The sequence below is a fragment of the Bos javanicus genome, chromosome 26 (genome assembly GCF_032452875.1).
Source record: "Bos javanicus breed banteng chromosome 26, ARS-OSU_banteng_1.0, whole genome shotgun sequence".
Classification (NCBI taxonomy): domain Eukaryota; kingdom Metazoa; phylum Chordata; class Mammalia; order Artiodactyla; family Bovidae; genus Bos; species Bos javanicus.
The window spans coordinates 24,214,311-24,230,178 of record NC_083893.1 but is presented as its reverse complement, the minus strand read 5'-3'; the positions used below and the strand labels follow the sequence as shown (position 1 = coordinate 24,230,178).

Here is a 15,868-nt window from a genome sequence, read left to right as displayed (position 1 = left end):
GTGATCCACACTGTCAAAGGCTTTGGCATAGTCAATAAAGCAGAAGTAGATGTTTTTCTGGAACTCTCTTGCTTTTTCGATGATCCAACAGATGTTGGCAATTTGATCTCTGGTCCCTCTTCCTTTTCTAAATCCAGCTTGAACATCTGGAAGTTCACGGTTGTCATACTGTTGAAGCCTGGCTTGGAGAATTTTGAGCATTATTTTACTAGTGTGTGTGAGATGAGTGCAATTGTCCGGTAGTTTGAGCATTCTTTGGCATTGCCTTTCTTTGGGAGTGGAATGAAAACTGACCTTTTCTCATCCTGTGGCCACTGTTGAGTTTTCCAAATTTGCTGGCATATTGAGTGCAGCACTTTCACAGCAGCGTCTTTTAGGATTTGGAATAGCTCAACTGGAATTCCATCACCTTCACTAGCTTTGTTCGTAGTGATGCTTCCTAAGGCCCACTTGACTTCGCACTGCTGGATGTCTGGCTCTAGGTGCGTGATCACACCATCGTGGTTATCTGTGTCACGAAGATCTTTTTTGTACAGTTCTTCTGTATACTCTTGCCACCTCTTCTTAATATCTTCTGCTTCTGTTAGGTCCATACCATTTCTGTCCTTTATCGAGCCCATCTTTGCATGAAATGTTCCCTTGGTATCTCCAATTTTCTTGAAGAGATCTCTAGTCTTCCCCATTCTATTGTTTTCCTCTGTTTCTTTGCATTGATCACTTAGGAAGGCTTTCTTATCTCTCCTTCCTGTTCTTTGGAACTCTGCATTCAGATGGGTGTATCTTTCCTTTCCCCAAGGAAAGGGGATCACCTTGATCACCACCTCCTATACAATGCTGTGAACCTCCGTCCGTAGTTCTTCAAGCACTTTAATCTATCAGATCTAATCCCTTGAATCTATTTGTCACTTAGCTCATACCTGAATGGTCTAGTGGTTTTCCCTACTTTCTTCAATTTAAGTCTAAATTTTGCAATAAGGAGGTCATGATCTGAGCCACAGTCAGCTCCTGGTCTTGTTTTTGCTGACTGTATGGAGCTTCTCCATCTTTGGCTATGAAGAATATAATCAATCTGATTTTGGTATTGACCATCTGGTGATGTCCACGTTTAGAGTCTTCTCTTGTGTTGTTGGAAGAGGGTGTTTGCCATGACCAATGTGTTCTCTTGGCAAAATCTGTTAGCCTTTGCCCTGCTTCATTTTGTACTCCAAGGCCAAACTTGCCTGTTACTCCAGGTATCTCTTGACTTCCTACTTTTGCATTCCAGTCATCTGTAATGAAAAGGACATCTTTCTTTAGAAGTTCTTGTAGGTCTTCATAGAACGATTCAGCTTCAGCTTCTTCAGCATTAGTGGTTGGGGCATAGAGTTGGACTACTGTGATATTGAATGGTTTGCCTTGGAAATGAACAGAGATCAATCAGTCTGTTGTTTTTGAAATTGCACCCAAGTACTGCATTTCCAACTCTTTTGTTGAGTATGAGGGCTTCTCATTTCTTCTAAGGGATTCTTGCCCACAGTAGTAGATATAAGGATCGTCTGAGTTAAATTCAGCCCCTTTAGGGGGTTGTAGTCAGGAGGGTGGACCCAGAAGGTGAAGGTAGCACCAGAGCGGTGAGATTCCACTGCAGCTGCTGGCTTCGTGGCCTTTCTCTGTGCTGGTTTTCCTCACTTCTCATCATTCCTCTTATCTCCTGGGATAACCCCTTTCCACTTCCCAAAGAAAGATGTTTCCCTAGATTTTGTCCAGTCATGAAACCTTATACTTCCATTTTCTCCTCTCTGTACTCTTTGCTTCTGTATCTTCTTCTCCACTTAATCTATGACCTCAGGGCAGATCTGTGTCCCCAGGAGGACCTTCTCCTGGCTCCAGACAGCCAGCACCTTCTCCCCAAGGGCAGACTGTCCCCCGCCACTCACCCTACCCTACTCCCTGACCACGCAAGTATTTAAATTAACAGCACCACCGTTTTCCCAATCCCCAGAGTCAAAATCTGAGAGTGACATTTGACTTCTCCCCTGACATTCACTTGGATTCCGTGATCTGCTGAGTAGTGGTTCCCAGATATACCTGGGAAGCTGGTGAAGAATTTCTTTCTTTGGGATCACGTGCTCCAAACCTGGAGGCTGATTCAGGTAGCCGGGCGTGAGGGCGGGACCCAAAGTCCATGTCTTTTTCAAAGCTCTCCAGGAACTTCTGATGCTGAGCGAAGTGCTGGAACTACTGCCCAGGTCTGCTTCTGTGCTGTCTCATGGATTCATTAGCCTTTCACTTCCATCTTGCACTCCTTTCTCCATCACCCTAATTCTAGACCACGTGGCAGTTTAGATGGGCTTCTGCAGGGCACTGCAGCCAGCCAAGACCAGAACGGTCACCTTGTGGTCACCCAGCATCTCTCTCGGCACCTTTGCCCCAAAGCCATTCATTGCCTGGAACTTGCCCCCTCACCTGCTGAAATCCATTAAGCCTCACGTCAGATGTGTCTTCTAAAGGACCATTGAAATCCACCCAAGACAGATAGGCTTCCTCCACTCCTAGCTTGTAATAACTACTGGTTTACATATTTCTTCCCTCTGCAAGATTAATTGAACAAGCATGTGTGAAGCACTAACCCAGACACTTAGGATGAGGAGGGGCAGACAGGGTCCTTGTCCTTACACTCCAGGCTACTCACCAGATGCTAAACTCCTTAGGACAAAGGCTCTGGAGGACTCTGAGTGTGCCCTCCGTCAATACTTGCTGGTCTCGGCTCTGTATCTTGCCTTTCCTTCCCGAAAGAGTAGGTCATATGCTCGTTTTTCTGCCCTCAGGTGCAGCAAGTTAATTGTGTTTTTCAGTTTATTGCACATCTTCCCATTGCAATGCCCTCCTCCTGCTTTATTTTTATTTTTTCTTCTTCATCCCTAATCTTCACTCCTATCCTTTCCCCCTTATACATCCCCTCTAACTGGTTTAACATAAGCCCATGTGTCCTCAGAAGGGGGCTTCTTCCCAGGTGATGCTAGTGGTAAAGAATCCACCTGCCTATGCAGGAGATGCAAGAGACAGGGATTCGATCCCTGGGTCAGGAGGATCTCCTGGAGTAGGAAATGGCAACCCACTCCAGGATGCTTGCCAGGAGAATTCCATGGGCAGAGGAGTCAGACACAGCTGAGCACGACACACACATCCTTAGAAAACAGGCTGTTTTGTTCGTGTGTATGGTTTGTAATCTACATAAATGGTGTTGTGCTGTAGGTTTGGTTGGGTGGTTTCCCTTTTTATTCAATACAGTGTTTGCAAGATCTATTCACGTCGTTGTATGCGTCTGCTTTATCGCTCCTGTCTGTTGTGTGGTGTTCCATACTGTCAGCCACAACATTTTGTTTACTGGCTCCCTATTCTTAATGGACACCTAGCTTACCTCCAACACTTCCTACTGCAAACATTGCTGCAGAAAAACATCCCTGTACACTCAGCCCTTTCACTCTGCACAGATTTCCCAGCACGGACACCCAGGGGTGGGATCACTAGGGCCCAGGCATATACAAACGGAGTTTAAGCACCACCCTATTGTTTCTTTAGAACAGCTATACATACGGTTTATTCGCCTCCCAGCAGTGAACCAGGCTTCTATCTCCCTACACCCTCACCAACATTTGATATTATTCAGAAGAGTAGATTTTTCTCTCTCCTTTCCAGAGAGGGTCTTCCAGGCTGTTGGTGCTTCTCCCCCATGGACCAATCCAACCAAGATTGGAAGACATAGTACATTTTAATGTCTTCATATCATTCCTTCCTGGCCTGTCTCCCTTGCCTGTAATGAAAGTTCTTTTTACAATTCCCCACCCAGTTCTCACTAATGGGACCAGAAACCTAAAACCTTTCTCAATTATCTTAAGAACTCAGCCAGCTTTTCAAAACTAAACCTCCTTTGTTTTTTGAGTTAATCCGGAATAAGCCCCTCTTATCTCGTTTTCCCCCTTTGCTCAGTGCCTCCAAGCCTCACGGGCCATTCTTGTGAATGCCCCAGAAATGGCCTTGGACAGGTCCTGCTTCATTCACCTGTGTGTGCCATGGGTGGGCGTAGGACTGCAGACCTGCCCCGGATGTCACTCCCATCACAGAAGCCAGGTCTGGGATTTCACTCTCTCTAAAAAATGTGGCCTGTAGCCTTGTTTGCAAACAGAAATCAGTTGGGCTTATTTGCTCGGAATAATTATAGGGAAAAAGACCCTTACCTAATACTATCCAACTTTTGGCCTGAATGTTTCAGTGGATAGTTAATCATAACTGTTCTATGACATCTTTTTTGTTTTTGGGGCCACACTGCACAGCTTGTGGGATCTTAGTTCCCCGGCCAGGGATGGAACCTGAGCCCTCCCAGGGAGAGTGGGGAGTCTTAACCACTGCTCCTCCAGGGAATTCCCTGTTCTATGACGTCTTATGTTGCTGGGGTGGACTATTACTGAAGTCTGCAACCTTGCCTTGTTCCAGCAAAGCACAAATGTGGCTTTAGGTCCTATGTTAGGTACATGTTATATGTTTGCCTGATTTCTCCAGGTCCTCTGTGCGTTCTGGGAGGGTGATGACTAGGGTCTTCTTACCCTCTGTCTCTGCAGAGCCTGCCTGCCCGCTCCCCCACCGCCCCTCCCCACTGCTGCCCCTCCAACTCCTGTTCCTAGAGCTTTACACTTAGCAGGTGCTCGGTAAATACTTGTTGGGTGGTTGACACTGGATTACATGTTAATCCATTGTTTTCAAAGTCTCAAACCAGACCTATTTAAACAAACAAACAGAATCCTCCCTTTAAAAAGTGGCATTACCCTCTTACTCTTGCACATGTTCATTTTAGGCTCATTTATTGCTCTTTGGGGTGGAGTGGTTCTTGGGAGAGTAACTCTGAGAGCCTCTTAAAAGAGACATAATAAATTACATCCTTTAGAGAAGATTGGATAGCTGCTTGTATCCCAGAATTGGGGTGGGGAGCACAACATTTCAGACGGTTCCTCTGCTCACCACCCCCACCTCCACCCTCCACCTCCACCCCTGCCTGCAGGACTTGCCTTCCAGAGTAGTGTGCGGTATCCTATGGATTGCCATTAAATAAACAGTCCCTTGAAAACACAACGTGAAAAAAAGTGCTGCCTATGTATTGCATCAGGAGAGCTAAATATTATGGAAAAGGCCAAATATTTCCATCGTGTTAACAAAATAAGAACCCGGCCGTGTGGACCGTCCCACTCAGTGGGCAAAAGACGTGGTGGAGACTTCATAAGGAAGAAGAACTATCAAGACAGCATGAGCGGCAACGGGCGACTGCCCTGTTGAGAGAAGAAAGTGTGTACGTGCGTGTGTGTGTGTTTCCACATGCTATGGCAGAAGTTGTGACTGTACTGTTTACCTGGGAAATAAATTAACGACTGCACTGGTGTCTGTATCTCGACTCACCCCAACGATGGGCCAACTGTGACTCGGCCTGGGGGTGAGCTTAGGAGGAGGGGGAGGACGTGCTGAACAGAAACAGTCTTTGTTCTTGCAAGACCCGAACGGCAGATTCATAGGAAGAGAGTCCTCGTGGGCCTGGAATGAAGATGGACCCTGGGAGATAGGGCTGATGGCTCTAGCAGAGGCCCTGCCTTTGGGCTGTTGGCCAGGGAGGGTCCCTGACCCTGAAGTGGAATATCTGAGTGATGAGATCCCGCTGGCTTCCCCGGCCCACCTCCCTTCGCCAGGTTGAGCTTGTGAAGCTGGGGGAGCGCCATAAGGCCAGGCGGCCTGACTTTAATTGGAAAGAGACCAGGAATCATCTTGCTTTTATTAAAAAGTTAGGCTGGGTTATCTCAGGGCTCTCCCCCAGGGACGGTGATGCTTCAAAGCTGACCAAGTGCTGAGCTGCTGGCCTGCCCACTTTAATGAGCTGGGGGAAGCTCATGTGAGGAGCAGCAGTAAAATTGCTCACCAGACTTGAGACATGAGAATGTTGTTTTTAAACCTGAGAATGTTGTCCTTGACTCACTGGGAAGAACTCCCAGGTGCGGAAAGTGGACTCGTGTCCCTCCTGCTGCTTTGGGACCCGACACACTCACGAGCTTCCCAGCTTCCTCTCCTGAGCACAAGTCTCCTGTCCCCGGCCAGGTGTGGCTGCCAAGATGGTCTACATCAGCTGATGGAGGACCACAGCATACTATTACAAAGACATCCCTCCCTCTCTCCCTCCCCAAAGATACCAGTGTCCTGTGCCACCATGCTGGGCCCTGCCAGGCTGATGACCACCATCTCTGGCACTTGCTGAATTCTAGCCAGGGACTGTGTCAGTCAGTCAGTTCAGTCGCTCAGTTGTGTCCGACTCTTTGCAACCCCGTGGACTGCAGCACACCAGGCTTCCCTGTCCATCACCAACTCCCTAAGCTTGCTCAAACTCGTGTCTGTCGAGTCAGTGATGTCATCCAACCATCTCATCCTCTGTCAACCCCTTCTCCTCCCACCTTCAGTCTTTCTCAGCATCACGGTCATTTCTAATGAGTCAATTTTTTTGCATTAGGTGGCCAAAGTATTGGAGTTTCAGCTTCAGCATCAGTCCTTCCAATGAATATTCAGGACTGATTTCCTTTAGGATTCACTGGTTGGATCTCCTTGTCCAAGGGACTCTCAAGAGTCTTCTGCAGCACCACAGTTCAAAAGCATCAAGTCTTCGACATTCAACTTTCTTTATAGTCCAAGTCTCACATCAATACTTGACTACAGGAAAAAACCATAGCTTTGACTAGATGGACCTTTGTTGGCAAAGTAATGTCTCTGCTTTTTAATATGCTGTCTGGGTTGGCCATAGCTTTTCTTCCAAGGAGCAAGTGTCTTTTAATTTTATGGCTGCAGTCACCATCTGTGGTGATTTTGGAGCCCAAAAAAATAAAGTCTCTCAAAACTCAGTAAACACAGGCCTCACTATAAGCCTCACACCAGCCCTCTACAAAGGCAGGACTATCACCATCCACTCTTGCTAACTCCATTTAACAGATGAGGAAACAGAGGCTCCAGCAGGCATAGAAATGTTTGCCCACGGTCACATGGATGGTCTGTGGCAGGGCTGTAATTTACACCTGTTGCTGTTGTTTAGTCACAAAGTCTTTTCTGGCTCTTTGCAGCCCCAAGGACTATAGCCTGCTGGTCTCCTCTGAGCATGGGATTCTCCAGGCAAGAACACTGGAGTGGGTTCCCATGCCCTTCTCCAGGGGATCTTCCCAACCCAGAGACTGAACTTGCGTCTCCTGCATTGGCAGGTGGATTCTTTGCCCCTGAACCATCAGGGAAACCCCAGAGTTTACACCTAGGCCCATGTCTTTCAACGCTGCCCCCTGTGTCTGACGACTGTGCAGAGATGGCCAGGACACAGCCTTGTCCTCAACACTTCACAGTTGAGGTGGAGAGTGAACACTTCGTCTTTAGAAAGACAATTTGGTAGCAAAAACTCCAGGTGAGCTCTAAGGAGGGGGTGGAAGGAATTTATGGTGCATACAATGTGCCAGGCTCTGTGCTACATGCCTTGTGTCCATGACTTCTTTTTAATTTTCACAGCAACCCTGTGAGATTCACAGGACCGAGGATCAGAGAAGTTTTGTCACTTACTCGACACCATACAGCTCATGGGTGGTGGATCTGGGCTCAAGCTCACATGTCTAATATTTCATAATAACTATAAATGGAGTTTAGCCTTTTAAAAATTGTGAATCACTGTATTGTGTACCTGTAACCTATATAACATTGTACAGCAACTATACTTAAAAAAAAAACACCTCACACACTGAACTCCAAAGCACATTCTCTTTGCCTGATCCCCATCCCTCCTCCACCCGAGCTCCCCAGGTAATTCATGAATGTGGTCACCACAGTGGGTGTGGACCTATCAGGATAACTGGTTAGCCCTGGGACATCCTTGTTGGGAAGGAACTGGATTCGTCCCTTGATCACATGCATGCTCTCTGCTTCTCCCTACTTCCTGCCCAATTGGAAACTCACCTGTCCTTGACCCCCAGCCCCCTCCAGGCACCTTTTCCTAGTTCCCTAATGCTGTCCATGCAGAACCCTTGCACTGGTTCAGCCATGCTGTCCTTGAGGAAAGCATGCCCATATCTGTTTTCTCATCTGACCTTTCATTCATCCAACAAGCATTTATTAAATGCCTGCTGTGTGCCAGGCACCCTTTGAAGTGTTACAAGTTCCTGCATGAATCAAAACAATTACAAGTCAGGAGAGGAAGGAGATTACAGGCTGGCTGGGAAGACCGGCTTTATGAACAGTTTCATGCGTGGACCTGCAGGGATGGACTGAGATTAGGAGAGGAGCAGCATGCTCTGAAGCACGAATAGCAGTTGTTTAGTCACTCAGTCTCGTCCGACTCTTTGCAACCCCATTGACTGCAGCACGCCAGGCTTCCATATCCTTCACCATCTCCCGGAGTTTGCTCAAACTCATGTCCATTGAGTCGGTGATGCTATCTAGCCATTTCAGATAGAATGGGATGAGATGAACAGGAGGCAGCCCTGCAAATTTAGAAGGAAAGAGAAGGGTGTTCCAAGCAGAGCAAACAGCACTGACAAAGTCTCAGTGGGGTAGCAGGGAGGGAGGTGTTTCAGGATTCTCATGAGGGAAGTTCCCTATTACCACTGTGATTCCCATTGTATAGGTAGTTAGGTGAGGCCCAGGAATGCTACTTTCTCCTAACCTGGGGTTGGGCCTAGGTTGCTGCCAGGTTCTAAAGTATGCCTGGGGCACCAGATGCCATTGGACTCACTGAGAAAACAGTCCTAGCATCAGGAGCCAGCTCCACCCACATCTGGACTCAAAGGCTGGCCACGTTCCTAATAGATCTAAAGCTCTCTGATCACGAGAAGGAGCTAGAGAACACATGAAGAGCCTGGTTGGGGGATTCTGGGCTCAGTGCAGAGAAAGGACAGAATCAAGTGGAGCCTTGTTTAGGGAAACCTGAGAGGCAGCATTGTCCAGTAGAAAGGGCAGAAGCTTTGGAGTCCACCAGACCTGGCTGTGCATCCGGGTTTCCATCTGTGTGACCTTAGGTGAATCATGTGACCTCTCAAAGCCCAGGTGCCCTTGCTTGCACAATGGGAGTGACAGTGTTACTGATATGACCTTTGTGCCTGAAATGCTCGGATGGGAGTATGGCATGTGGTCAGACCTGAGGACGCACTGGCATCTTTACTGACTAGAGTTCATGAAACGGTGGGTGTGCAAAACAGGCCAATTTGTGATTTCTTTAATTTACAAGGGGACTTCTTTTTCTGTTTGTTTGTACTAGTTTTGTGTTTGCTGCACCACTCGGCATGTGGGATCTTAGTTCCCTGACCAGGGATCAAACCCCCAACCCCTGCATTGTAAGTGTGGAGTCTTAACCATGGACTGCTAGGGAAGTCCTTTCAAGAGGACTTCTTGTTTTTTAAACAAATCTGCTGATGAATCTTTTGTACAGAGAGTTCCTCATACAGTTTGGAAATAAATTTGTTTTATATACAGCTGTGTTTTATCTGGGAGCCACCCCCCTCCCCGCCTTGTTCTCAGCTTCATTCAGAACTGAGCTGAGTGTGTCAGCACTGACCTGAGAAGGTGTGTGCCACAGGGCTGTGCTCTCTGCTTCTGACCCAAAGTGTTTGTCCATGACTTGGATGGGATTTTAAGGTCATGATGCTCACATCTTTACCATCTGAGCCACCAGGGAAGCCCAGCAATCATGTATGGTTGTGAGAGTTGGACCATAGAGAAGGCTGTGCACCAAATAATTGATGCTTTTGAACTGTGGTGTTGGAGAAGACTCTTGAAAGTCCCTTGGACAGCAAGGAAGTCAAACCAGTCAATTGTAAAGGACATCAGTTCTGAATATTCATTGGAAGGACTGATGCTAAAGCTGAAGGTCCAATCCTTTGGCCACCTGGCCAAAGAAGAACTGACTCATTGGAAAAGACCTGATGTTGGAAAAGATTAAAGGTGGGAGGAGAAGGGGATGACAGAGGATGAGATGGTTGGATGGCATCACCAACTCAATGGACATGAGTTTGAGTAAGCTCCAGGAGTTGGTGATGGACAGGGAAGCCTGGCATGCTACAGTTCATGGGGTTGCAAAGAGTCAGACATGACTGAGCAACTGAACTGAACAGAACTGCTCACATCTATAGGCAACCCAGAGAGGAAGGAGAAAGACGGTGTCAGGCAACAAGCCAGCTTCCAAAAATGACTTGAAGAAGATTGGGATCAAATAGGCATAAATGTAACCTGTTTTTATTATAGAAACCAGTGCCCCAAGTGCTGGTTTTGGTTTTCGTAGAAGAGGAAGTGTGACATGTTAGAGTTTGGGTCATCTGAGAGGTCGGCAGACAGCCACGTGAGTGACTCTCCAACCCTAGATCCGCGTTCACAGAGTTCATGGTTCTTAGACTGCTCAGAATGCCAGGGTTTGGAACAGTTAGAGGAAGGAGGTGGTGAGAATGTGCTTCTGTCCCGCCATCTCGGTCTGCCTGCACTTGGGAGGGTGGGTCTGGCCGGGTGCACGCTGCGTGAGGACAGGGTACATGGAGGAGAGCCTGGTGGAGGAGAACACAGGCTGGTCATGGGGAGCAACAGAAGTGGGGCAGTCCACCCAGAACAGAGGAGACACCTGAAGAGGGGGTTTGTGCAGCACCCTCCTTCAGGAGAGGAGTTTGATCTGAGCGCTGTGGCTCCAGGGGCAGAGCTAGCAGGTGTGGGTGGCAGTCAGCAGGCAGGAGATTCAGAGCAGTGTAAAGACGGACAGTCTGATGCTCAGATGCCCAGAGATTGCACAGACTGCTTTGCTCATCACCTCCCTGCCCCCGCTGGACGGATGCAAGTGCAGGGCAAGGCTCGGTGACCTTTCGGGTTCCCTTCTGGTCCTAAGAGTCTGATTCCCCGATGGGCTGACACTAGCTCTTTCCATGTGTGGTCGAAACCTGGGGGGCACAGCTCTTCCTCCCTCAGTCCCTCCATTGAGATTCCCATTTGTGTCCATGAAGGTGATGGTGTCAGAGCCTCGGGGCCTGAGGGTGGGGACAGGGTGAGTGGTCGTCCTTTACACTAGCAGTCTGGCCTCGGCCTTGCTGAATGTTTGTATGTACCCAGAACCTCCTGTAGAATCTGAGGATTTCTAGATCCAAGGCCACAGAGCCCATGGTGACCATGCTGGATACCAACCCCAGCCTCTGGCTCCAGGTCCCCTTTCCCTTGCATTTGACCCAGCCTGTGCACAGGCAGCCTCCCAAAGCCACAGAAAAGCCCAGAGAACAGAGAATTTTAGAAGCTGGGGGTGGGGGAGGGGAGGGACACCAGCAGTCATATCCCAGCTCTGCCCTTTTTCATGTCTTCCCACTTCAAAGACAAGGAAACTGAGGCCCACAGATGAAATGAGTTGACCAAAGCCACGGACAGAACCAAATTCCATCCCTGCTCTCCTGCCCTTGCGTGTGTGCATGCTCAGTCACTCACTCGTGTCTGATCCTTTTGCAACCGCATGGACTGTAGCCCTCCAGGCTCCTCTGTCCATGAAATTTTCTAGGCAAGAATACTGGATGGGTTGCCATGTCCTTCTCCAGGAGATCTTCCCAACCCAGGGATCGAACCCAGGTCTCCTGCACTTCAGGTGGATTCTTTACCATCTGAGCCACCAGGGAGGCCCTTCTCTGCCCTTAGGACCCACTGGATGTCTCCTCTGCCTCTGCAGGGTACTGCAGAAGGGGCGGGCATCTGGTCCTTGACAGTCAATGGGAGAGTGCCATATGGGCACATTCCACAAGGCTTCAGCTTTCAAAATAGCCCGCAGGCCTGTGAGCTTCCTCCTAGGGGCCAAGGAGTAGGCACCAGCTGGCAGGGGACAGCCTAGGGTAGCAGTCTGAGGTGGAGGGAGGGAGTGTGGGTGCTGAGATGTCTTTTCACGCCAGTAAAGAAAGAGTAAGGCCTCGGCAAGCTGAGTGGCCTGACTTGGCTGTCCTGGCCGAGGCCTGGCCCCTGCCCGCTGTACCTCCTTCCCTCAGCTTAGCTGCTTCTGCACCCTCTTTCCTGCCTCCCATCCCCAAGCTCCCTCAACTCTCTGGGAGTTCACGAGGCGTAGTGTGAGGTCCGAGGCTGTCACAAGGTAGGAAAGAGCACAGAGGTTGGAATCCAAGCTTAGTACATCCTGATTGTGTGACCTCAAGCGAGTCACTTACCCTCTTGGAAACAACATCATCTTCTGTAAGATGGGGACAATCCTTGTGCCCTTTTCCAGGGCTGGCATACAGATCCCCTGAGCTTGGTATCTGTTATCCTCTCAGAAACTTAGCACCTTCTCTGTAGGATGGGGATGATCCTTGTGCCTGTTTGCAGGGTTGGTGTATGGGTCCCCTGAGCTTGGTATATATGGCTGCCTCCAGCATAGACCCTGCTTGGAGCTCCTGTCCCTTCCTCAGGTGCCATAAAAATTGCAGCACTTGGCTGACCGGGACCAGGCGTGCAGTCCTGGAAGGGAAGTGGTTAAAGCCAGACCGATGAAAGCAGAATGAGGAATGACACATTCTTAGACAAAGTCAGCACTGCTTTAAGAAGTATTTATGCAGAAGGATTGATTCTCCCATAGTTTTCTCTTACTTCTTGCTTGGCATAACCTTGCTCTGGACAAAACTAGAAGACCTTGCTCTTGGGATCGTTGTGAAGTATTTAATTCTGAAGATGTCCCAGAACAACTTGATGGATCTTGCCCCAAACACCCTTGAACATAAAACTTGACACACTTTCATGAGTCAAGGATAAATTTTGTGAGTCAGGATAAATTTCTAGCAGGGGAACTAAGTATGTCAAAGAGTTTGCATTTCTCATTTTGATATATACTGGCAAATGGCCCTCTTAAAAGATTTCATGTCCCTCCTGCAGTGTGTCAGACGTGTCTGTTTCCTCGTACCTTCATCAGCTCTGGGACCTACCAAACTTGAGTGTTTTGCCAGTCAGTTAAGAAAAAGAGTTCTGATTTTTTTTTCAATTCTGCATAAGGTTGAGTATCTTTCCGTGGATGGTTCAGTCACTTGTATTTCTTTTTTGGTAAATGCCTACTTACATTCTTGGCCCATTAAACATTTTTCTGTTGGATGGTTCAACTCATTCATTTGGATTTAAAGGGTTATCCCCGGTGGGTGGGTAGGGAGTCTCCGAGGGGGCTTGGTGGTGTTGACGTCACTTTCCTTTGAGGCTGTGAGTTGGAGGTGAGCCTCTTTGCAGCCCCCACCCAAGTGGCTGCCCTGGGCTTGCTCTGAGCTTCCTAGGGTTCTCTTTGTTAACAAGCGTGAAAGTGCTGCTTCTCTCTACATCACAGTGCTGGCCAGCATGTCAGGGCAGAGCTTATGATTGGACAGCTGAGCGAAGGGCTTGATGTTGGATGCACTGCTTCTGGGATTAGGGGAGTAGGGAGTGTGGCAGGATGCCAAGGAAGAACCTCTGTGTGTGTGTGTGTAGTTGTGTGGGCCCCAGGATTTCTTTGGGGAGCTTGGTCTTCTAGGGGTTATATCTGCATAAGAAGCATCCCATTAGTGAGTGTATTCCAAATAGCAAATTTACTAACCTTGCTTTTGTGCACAGTATGTAAAACACCCAGAAAAGGTCAGTCATCTCTTTCCCAGCGTAAGTAGCTATCAAAATAAATAAGACAGATGAAGTCACTATAACCATAACAGATTTACCACTTGTATCTGGAGCTGGCCAGCGGAGCTTGGTGGGACTAAGCCTCCTCTGGCACTGCCCCCAGAGGAAGCCAAGAAGTAAATGAGCGACCAAATGCTCTGTGTTTGCTGTGGGCGAGGCGTGTGCTGAGCACTTTGCTTGCATTTTAATCATCACTCAAACTCTTCAAGGCATGTCCTCTTATTACCCTCCGTTTGCAGGCAAGGAAATGGAGGCTCAGAGAAATGAGATAATTTGTCCACCTAATTTTCTTACAGCACATAGAGGCAAAGCTAGGATTTAGAACCTTAAGCTGTTGGACACCACCCACTGGACTTGCTTGTCTTTTCTCCCCAGCCCTGACCCCTTGGTTAAAGCTGGAGGGAGATTCTACATAGAGGCTAGAAGACGACAGGCCCACGGTGTCCTGGCCGAGCATCCCAACCCCCGGCCCTGCCCTCCACAGCCCAGCTGGCATTGGCGAAAACAGGGCTGGGAGGGGTGGGCCCTTATGTGGGGCTTTGGTGTGCAGCCTGGGAGAGCTGGAATCGATAGCTCACGGCTTGCCCTGCTTGGGCCTGGGTGTGAGTGTGGGTGTGGGGAGGGGGCCTGCTCCCTGGGGGTGGGCTCTGGCCAAGTGAAACAGGCTGAGGTCAGAGGGAGCGGGCCGCCCTCCCGGAGGGAATGCCTGGATGACGTGACTTTGGGGGGCGCTGGGGGAGGAGGCCAACTGTGTGTTTCTCATCTCACCTCCACGCCTCAGCCAGATGGGGAATCGGTGCGGGAAGCCGAGCCAGATGCAGCGTCTGGCAGGCTTCCCTGGCCGCTGCGCGCAGCTCTTCTCTAGCCAGCTTGGCAGATCCCTTCACTATCTCCCCGAGGGGACCCGGGAGCAAATGACGTCCCAGAGTTGGCTGCGGCAGAGCAGGGTCTCCTCTGGCCACGCAGCAGGCAGAGGCAGGGAGAAAGCAGGTCAGGGACCCAGAAGATGTGACCTGATACCCTCTTCCCTCAGCCCCAATGGCTCTGCCTTCTGAGCCAAGTTTGGGGGAGGGACAGGAGGTTTATAAGGTTTGCCGTCAGATCTGGGGCCTGGGAGCTAAGTGAGCATAAAACAAAGCCTGATTCCGAGTGCTTGGTCGCTCTCCTTTTGCAAAGCTGCTCACGCTTTTTCAGCACGGACCGCCTCTAGGTGTCCGCCATTCTTTGCACCATCCTCCGTCATCTCTAGGTGTCCATCATTCTTCACACTGTCCACCAATGAGCAGCAAAGCTCCCCGGGCACTGCCAGGACCTGAGGTCTCCCTGCTTCCAACTCTGAGCTCTCTCCCAGTCATGCCATGGCATCCTGACTGTGATCCCTCTGGGGTCCCAGAAGCTTTGGGGCAGGACTTAGTCTCCAAGTATCCCTTCCCAGACCCCATTTTCCTGCCCTGGTTCTTATCACCAGCCTGCTGGTGCCTACTCCTGGCTCAGGGACCCCTCTGTTCCTCCTGGGCTCCTCCATCCTCATATCTTCTCCCTTGTTCCTTAGATCTCCCCACACTTGTTCTTCTGTCCTTCTTCCATCCCAAACTGTCCCAAGTTTCCGACCCCAGAAACGCTTTAGCTTGACCTGTGTTTCTCTGGCTTCCTCCCTTCCTACTCTGTCCTGCCCTCATCTTTCCCTCCAGCCTCAGAGCCAGGGACTCTTTGCCCATCTCCTCCCACTCACCCCTTGGGCTTCAGGATGCATCCGCCCCAGCTACTCTTGGTCCTCTACCCAGCTCAGGCTATGGTAGACCAACCCCCCAGTGTTTGTCTGTGCCCTTCCTTCTGTGTAAGACACCCTCTGCCACCACCACCCTGGCTCTCACCTCTTTGCCCCGCTGACCTTCCTCATCTTTCATCCTTCACCCCACCTTCAACATCGCCTTCTCCAGAAAGCTGTCTTGGCTCGGTGCCTCTCTCCTCTGATTCCCCTCTCAATATGGCCTCCACAGCAAATTAGCTATTAGTGCTGCTCTTTCTCTTGGTCCAGTAGCTCCTGGGACCAGAGCGGTATTTTATTTGACTTTGGGTTGCCAGTGTCAAATGAGGAGCTCAGCATGCAGTAAACTTTATAGGACTGATCTGAATTTTGTCAGAGAGAAATCAATCACTTGCCCGATGTCCTTAGTTATTATAGGAAAACAAGGGAAGTCAGGAT

The 15,868-nt window shown here is 49.3% G+C and overlaps 1 protein-coding gene across 4 annotated transcripts in view; it reads left to right on the top strand.

Annotated features, from left to right (window-relative positions):
• SH3PXD2A (SH3 and PX domains 2A) overlaps positions 1–15,868 on the top strand; it is a 249,274-nt gene that overhangs the window by 27,174 nt on the left and 206,232 nt on the right. The gene's annotated exons all lie outside the window — the stretch shown is intronic.